At 42.1% G+C, this 8429-nt stretch overlaps 1 long non-coding RNA gene across 1 annotated transcript; it reads left to right on the top strand.

The window, feature by feature from the left end:
* The first annotated feature begins 3284 nt into the window (after positions 1–3284).
* Positions 3285–6605, top strand: LOC125508227. The gene is made up of 5 exons (XR_007283277.1): positions 3285–3672; positions 4368–4467; positions 4607–4734; positions 5412–5493; positions 6327–6605. It is a non-coding gene; the product is annotated as an uncharacterized LOC125508227 (long non-coding RNA).
* The last annotated feature ends 1824 nt before the right edge of the window (positions 6606–8429 follow it).

Raw genomic sequence — 8429 nt, 5'->3', positions numbered from 1 at the left:
AAATAGAACTGGGCTGTGAGTTTGATTTAGTAAAAAAACTGCCTGCGAATGTTGTAAGACAAAATATAATTAACGCTGGCGGGCTAGAGGCCAGTAGATACCTGGTGGATCTTTGTGCCCCGTTGTCGTCATGGGCTGGGCCTGTTAAAAACAAAACCAAGCCTGGGCAGTCTACAGCCCAGTTGAAACTTGCTCGACCTGAAAAAACAATATACCTGCTCCATAAATGAGAGAATTCTGCAAGTACAAACTGATAACTGGGAATATTGTTTTTTCATCGTGATAATAAGTGCATGCACTTGTTTCGAAAAATTTGGAGAGCTAGGAATTCGAACAACGGGTGCTTATGCTACCCATCAAATAAAAATCAGGTGCCTGAAAATTCATTTCGAAACAAATGATTCAGCTTTATATCCACGTCGCCCCTCAGCATGATGGTTGGAAGCAAATGCCAAGTTCATACCGAAAGATCGTTAACAACAATACCAACTTGCGGACGACAAGGTAGTACAAGTACCAATACCAAACTAACTTATAATCTTTTTACTCATGGCCCTAGTGTTTGTCTGGAAGAAAATCTTGCAGAGGACCAGCTCCCGCTCCTTCTCTTGCTCCAGGGCCCGAGGTGATACTGGTGCATCACCCAGTTGGTCCTCTGTTGGTCGAAGTTCTCGTTGGTGTGCAGCACCAGAACCTTTTTGCTGCTCGTCTGCCGGCCGTTGCCATCACTGGCGAGGTATTGCTGGTCTTGTGCCACATCGCATGCATGCCAACCTCCGACTGTATCTTGCGATGCGTCCATGTGCCCCTTTTGACAGCCCTGGAATTGCGCTGGAAGAAATGCTTGCTTGGGCCACTCAGAGTGATACATGCAGTATTGTGGAATACATGTTTTAGTGTATGTAGTTGGCATTTTCATAACATCTTTGGCATGTTGCAGTCACTTGTTTCACTTTTTATTAACTGTCAAATTGTAATTGCTTCACTAGGTCTGCATCTAAAAAGAAAAATAGAGCTATAAACAAAGGAATATGTTTGTGCAAGTAGACGGTCGATCGATGTCTTACCTGGAAGTTTCTCACGATGGGTGTAGCATAGGTCGTGCTCGTTTGTCGATGGTTGGTATGAACAAATCGATGAGAGGGTGAGATCTCGCACTGTCATCACTCACTTTGGCTTCAAGGTGCTCGATCAGCTCCTGATATGTGGGATCGAACTTGACACCAGCCAGCAGGACCAGCCAATCCTTCTTGGACTTGCATCGGTTAATTCCAATTATATGGTACTCAATGTATGATCAATCGACTATTTAAAGTGAATGATGAAAGATTTCAACAGATAAGTGGTACTCCATATTTGAAGTCCACAATACCCGAACACGCCGCCGGGATTCTTGTGTCATGTAACGCCCCGTGACCGATGTGCCAGGTGTCCTCCAGTTATTCGCTGTTGTTGCCTTGTCATTGCTTTCAATGCGGTTATGCCTCTAAGTCGTGCTTTGACACGTGGGAGATATAGCCACATCGAGGGCATTACAAGTTGGTAATCAGAGCCTTCCCCGACCTTAGGAGCCCCCACTGCTTGATCGTTTTTAGCAGCCGTTGTTGAGTCTAGAAAATGTTTTGAGTCTTTTAGGAATTATATATCGGAGAGTTTAGGAATTCTTTTTACTCCCCAGTCCCTTCATCGCTCTGGTAAGGCATCTTGACGTAGAGTTTTGACTCTTCTCTTCTCAAATTTCACTAAAAAAAATTTAGGATCACGCGGGTATCTTGGAATCGTTCCGATGGTTTTGTGACGAGAACATTGTTCTTGGTGCCTCCTATCATTTAGGGGTTGTGGCAGTGTCCCGGTGAGTTGAGCGAGATGTATCCCATAAGACCATATCAAGTTTACCCTTTTCGTTGTGGGTTTTCCAACAACTCCGTTCTAGCTTTGGTTGTAAGCATGCTCCCTCGAGATCTTGTTTCCCTTTGTTCATCCCATTCCATTCTTACTTTTCCTCTGGAGGCGTTATGACGTTGCTCTTTTCAGTCCATCATTTTATTTTGTCAAGATCATGCTTCTTTCTTTTGCTTATCCATTTAACCGGAGTGTTCTGTCCTTTGTGCTCAAGTTCTTTTCGCCTTATCAAGCCTTGCATCCCTTCTGGACCGAAGTGCTGCCCAAAGTTGTTCTTCCTTGTTCCTCTTTGCTAACGGAGTGCTTTCAACTTCATTTATCTCCGTTGTATTCTTTTCTCGGAATGGCATAACCTCTTCAAGGTTCATGGTTTCACTCGTTTGTCAAAGAAGCAACTTAGTTTTACCTCTTCTCTTTCTCTTTCGTTTTCCCTCCGGTGCCATTCTAGATCTCGGGACGAGATCCTGTCGTAGTGGTGGAGTGTTGTAACGCCCCGTGACCGATGTGCCAGGTGTCCTCCAATTATTCGCTGTTGTTGCCTTGTCATTGCTTTCAATGCGGTTATGCCTCTAAGTCGTTCTTCGACACGTGGGAGATATAGCCGCATCGAGGGCGTTACATGTCACCTCACGCACAACGTGTTGTCACGTCAATTCAATGTGTGGGCATGATGAATAATTTGACCGACGTATACTAGTACTGCTACTGTACTACTTACTAGTCATATTTAGTGTCACATTTTAACCATAGGTTTAACTAACAAGTACGCACTTGAAGCCTAATTGATATATATATATATATATATATACTATGCAGGTGAGTTAGGATGCACTTGATCCCAGAAAAGTATCTATCCTTCAAACCAGAGGAGTGCTTCGAACTAACAACAGTACATAATATTTAACAAAAGAGGGTCGTGCTACAGCAGCAGGATACATGGCTTGGTCTAGATATCAGTACGAATCAAGTTGTGCATATTTGCTGTTGGCATGAACCACATCACCACATGTCGGGTTTGCAAAATCCATCCATCGCATGGAAGCTTGATGCCTTCACAACACCACGACACCACAACAGCGACATGCATCTGTTGGTAAAAGTGTACAACACCGACACTCTTTTTGTTCCAAACTATACCAGCACACCAATTGTCAGTATTATACATCCTTTTGACACATTATCTGTCGGTAATACCTCACACGCTACCAACGTAATTTCTGTCGGCACATACAACCTTCAGTGGTAGAATGTGTGTCGGCAGTTCAACTCGATAGAAAATGTGTCGGCGTTTCTTATACCAGGCCCACATATTTCTTCCCTTCACGCGCCAGAGCCCAAAATACAAGTGCCAAGAGCCTCGCGCTCCCGAGGCCCAAAATCCAGATATTTTGCAAGCCCCCCTTCCTCACGCACACACATTGTCTACCTCACGGACAGACATACCTAACTAAAATCCCCACCTAGCCACCGCCGCCGCCACCTCCGTGCGCTCGGCCGATACGGTCGCGCCGCTGCCCCTCCCACCCCCGGTGTTGAATTCAGAAGCTCCTGTCAAATCTGCTGTGCCTCCCCACCATCCGCAGCTTGAGGTGCCGCTGGGCTATCTGCTCACCTGGCGGGCGTCACGCCCGCTGGTTCGCTCTCGTCGCCGCCTCTCCCAGCTCCGGCCATTTCTTCAGTAACTTACATCCAGCAGCCCATGGTATCGACCTCAACGACCGGCGACCCCCGTCTTGCCCCGCCTCTAAGTCCAGCAGCTGCAGCCTACAGGTAAGATTGAGCGTCCGTTTTTCCTTCTGTTTTCTTATGTTACTGCTTGTTTCCCTATGAATGTGAGCGCTTCGAGATCCGGCTGGTTCCATGATGATGAACTAAAACAGATCTGGTGATTCGTTAGAGTTTGGAGAATTTCAGAGGGTCAACAAATTCGTTTCTCGTTTTATAATTAGAAGTAAATTAAGTATTTAGTTAATTTCTCTGGGGAGATCCAGTATATATTTCACCCACACCAAGAAGAACTTGAACATTGCGAGTCATAATCTGGTGCCCATCGTACAGCTCATTATTCAACTTGGAAAGGTTCATTTGGTTTTTGTATTGAAATACGGTTTCTTGGTTTTCTGTATGAATGTTAAAGTTTGATTAAAACATATGGCCTTGCAGGAATTTAGTTCTACCATTGACCCCTCTCTATCGCACCACACACACCCCAATCTAAACTAGGTCACTGCTAATGACAGCTATATTCTTGATAACTGCTTATCTGAATTCTCTAGAATAAAAGTATGCAACACCCAATTGTTTGTTTTTAACATGGCTGTCCTTTTTGTGGTTCTGTGGTTCTGGTGCAAGTCCTACAAGCCTACAACAAGTTTATTTTCAATAGTCAGCTCATCAGTGACAATGTTTTTTCTTTCTTTTTGAAATTCTTTATTTTTAATTACTGTTAAATAAATTTGCTGCAGGTTGAGGAACTTGTCTACGACCCGCAGAGAGAAGACATATTTGTCAAAGAACATACATGTAAAACTGGAGTTTCTCCCACACTAAGCAGAGGCCCTAATTGTAAGTCACATGTACCATGCATCATGTTTTTTTAAGTAATGATGTGCATGTGATTAAATGTCAATTGACGACAAGTATAGGTTGAACTGAGTTCATTGTAGAAATAACTTGGGGTGCCTCATTTGCTCTGTTTTTGCAGAAACAACTTGATGCAGCAACTGGCATTTCCTCAAGCAAGCGAAAATGTGGAAACACCCTCAGAGATTGTAGCACAAAGATGGCGACGAGGAACTTCTAATTTAGATGACTTTTCGTATGTGATATTAGGTATTATGCTTGTGAACTTTTCCTGTGATATGACACTTCTAATGTGGTTTTATGTAAAAACAAATTGTTTACTTCACAGCTTCACTGCTATGTGTGCTATCAGAGATTGAATGTTATTTTATATTTGGAGAAAGGGCATTGTGTGCTTCACTGCTATATATTTGTGAACAATAGTGTCATGCTTGGTTCAGAAAGAAATATGATTAGAATGGGGAAAAGGGTCTAAAGTTTGAACTAAACACTATTGTTTTTCTTTCAAGTATCCTTTCCATTTTCTTGCCAGGTTTGATGCTTCACAACTTAACACATACTGTACAGTTTGTAATGTCACTATGAACATTGGATGCATCAGATTATCACAATACCTACTTTCCTTCAAATAATTAAGGGCACAATATGGTGATACTAAATCTGGGTTATGGAAGAACATTGAATATTTGGTTTCTATGTTTTTATGTGTAGCAGCACCTGATTATCATGCAGATAGTATCAAGTCTCGAGCCTTGATCATCGAATCTAGCAGAAAATGTATGGTTTAGTTTGCAAGCACATTCATGTGAATATTATTCCAGCAAGAATGACACCCAGTCTTGTGCTCGGCTGCTTGCTTTATTGAACGCTTTTGCTGCTGCTGCTTGCTACACATGAATGATTGCTGCTTGGTTGCTTGATGTTAGGTAGTATAGCATCTGGGAGGATCAATCGCTTGGGTCTGGAGGATCAGTTAAGCACATGAAAAAGGAGACGACAAATGGGGATGTATTATATCTTCTCATTTTTTGTCTTAATTCTATATTACATAGCATATTTTTATTTTATTATATATATACTTGTCGTATCCCCTAATTGCTGTTTTGGAAAATGTTGTATCCCATGTCCCCTAATGTGTATCGCCATGTCTCCATCCCCGTATGCATGCTTCTTAGCTTATATCTTGTGTGCTGCTGCTCTCTATGCGAGTGTTTTTCATGCATTTTTGTTCAAATTAATAAGCCGCAATACAAATGATCATAAGTTTCACTGTTTTTAAGTCGCGCGACTAGTCATCGATCGCACGGCCAGGTTTGACTCTAACCCCTCAACTAGTCGAGACTAGTCGATCGGCCATGCTCGACCTCGCAACCCGGGAACGACTCATCGTCTCGAAAACCTTGATAAGTCTGCATTTCCTACTAGCTATACTGAAGCTTGCTATCTATTTGAGATCAGCCACAATAAAAATTGACCAATATTTTTCAGGGTAGCATATTTATTCAGTACCACAAATTGGGATTACACTTGGCTCTTTATTTTAGAGAAACATAGGTGATGTAGCATCATACGTTCAGGTTCAGATTTTTAACCATAGCAGATTGTAATATATGCAAACCCCTATTGTATACTACACATTTTTTGTGGCATGCATGAACCGCAACATAATCCCAGTCTGTCCTACAAGTGCATATATGATTGTTTGTTATTTCTAGAACTGCTGCCAATCTGTTCCGTATCTTCTATTTCTTTCATTGATCTTTTGACTCAAGGGCGACTCACAATTTTGAATAAATTCTACTATTTCTAAGATTGCTGAAACATATCACTTCTTTTTTCAGTGACAAGAAACAGACAGTAGCAAGTCCCCAGGTTGACCGAATAATGTCCTCATGGTGCTGGCTTGGTGACCGAAGATTTGGTCTTTTTGATAATATTATATAGTGGTCGAGTGGTCAAACACTTGCCTCTTAGAAACATTGGCTATCATATTTTGCAATAGGCCACGACTTGTATGATGATACATGTATCTCCTTGATGGTTGTAGTTAACTTGAGTGAAGAAAACTTGTGAATCTTCTATATATGTTGAATGAATAGAAGAGCCCAATTGCTTGTGTATGTATTGCATAAATATGAATTGAATATTACGAATGTAAATTCATTCAAAATATGGTGCAGTTGCATTTCTATTGAAATGTAGAACCCTCACAGCAAATGTGTCGGCAGAAGTATTGAGCATTGCACAATCTGTTGGCATAACACACTGACAGACAAACTGTCGGCGAAGCAACGGACGTTGCACTATCTATCGGCATATCATACTTTCAGATGATCTGTCGGCATATAATAGTCTATCACTATAGAAATGTCCGTCACCGTAGACCTCACCAACACCGTCAGAATATCTGTGACAGAGATTTATCTGTCGGCAAATACCTTTCCCGGCAGGACTATAGGCGTCAGCTCCTTTCTATCGGCAAAGGTCTTTCCCGACACTAAATGTGTCGCCTTAGGTGACCTATGCCGACAAACTGTTTGACACCGCTTTGATTGTTGTGGTGTAGTGCTTTCACACACTTAAGATTACCTGGCAACAAGCTGTGTTGACGAATCTCTGGATATGGTGATTCATGAAACCCATGGTATGATGTGTAAACATAGTTCCCCCTGGCGAATGGAAGTTGCATAGCACGGTAATCATCGCCGGTGATATGATCGATGATTGGTTGGATGATCGGATAATTGAGACCGAGGAACATGGAGTGGTTGCCGAGGTTGTAAACTCGCCTCTAGTTGAATATGCCTGGCCCAACGGAGCTGGGATCTTTCTCGAACATGAAGCAATAGTAGCCATCAATGTCACAAATGCCCCAGGCATTGTACTGCATGTCGTATGATGTAATGGTTTGGTCAATTTGGTATATGTGAATGAGCATCAAATGACCACCGTCAGCTGAACAGGCGATAAACCACCACCCATCGGCTGGTATGATTCCAGGTCCTAGAATCATAAAGGCCAGCGCATCTGCGTCTGCGGCAACAATTCAAATTTGAGACCAAAAGGACAAAAATAAACAATCATGTTCAGAGTATGTGTGGAATTAAGATTATTATAACAGTGACACATATCATAGACAGAGAATTGCAATGCCGTGGTCATAATCATACCCCAAGTTAAAAGAATAAGCCAATGGCTTTCATATTCTAGCAATATGTCATGGTTCAAACATCATGTAACAATGAGAGGAAAATAGCTATGACAGGGCCTACTCATATTCTACCATAGCACTTACTACTGTTTCTCATATCAACTCTAAGCAATAACAAGCGTTGTTATAAAAATCTTGGAAATGAGAGTAACATATAGCAATCATGAGGTTATGCTCATAATATCTATTCTAACAATCATTAGATGCCAATTGTTCTCATATCAACTCTAACAATACATGTGTGGTCATAAAAATCTAGAAAATGAGAGGAACATATAGCAATAATGTGGTTATAGACATATTGTCTATTCTAAATTTGTAACAATGAACATGCAATCGTATTCATAAGGTAAAGATGAGATGAGATAGAACAATTACAAGACGATAGAGTCCACCATTATAGGCAGCCAATCTGTGCGTCAACCGCGTAAACGATGCCATCGTGCACTATATCATTAGACAGAAATGTTGCCTCAACAGGATTGACGATGAGCCATAACCATGTATGGCAACCGGATTCCAGATAGACTAATCCCATGTTGAACAAGGCAATGAGATTTAATCCATGTAGTCTTCTGATGGTGTGGGCACTTCGCAGATTACAACTTTCAGCAAACAGAGGTCGAGCCAAAAGCTCGACGCGTCTCATGCGTACTAGGCCGGAGTGTCCGGCGGGCCGCGAGGCTCGATGGCGGCGGTATCCAATGATAGAAGGGTGATCTCTCGCTGGGTG

Source organism: Triticum urartu, chromosome 5 (genome assembly GCF_003073215.2).
Source record: "Triticum urartu cultivar G1812 chromosome 5, Tu2.1, whole genome shotgun sequence".
Lineage (NCBI taxonomy): Eukaryota > Viridiplantae > Streptophyta > Magnoliopsida > Poales > Poaceae > Triticum > Triticum urartu.
Note: the sequence above shows the minus strand (reverse complement) of the source record. Positions and strands in the feature narration are given on the sequence as shown.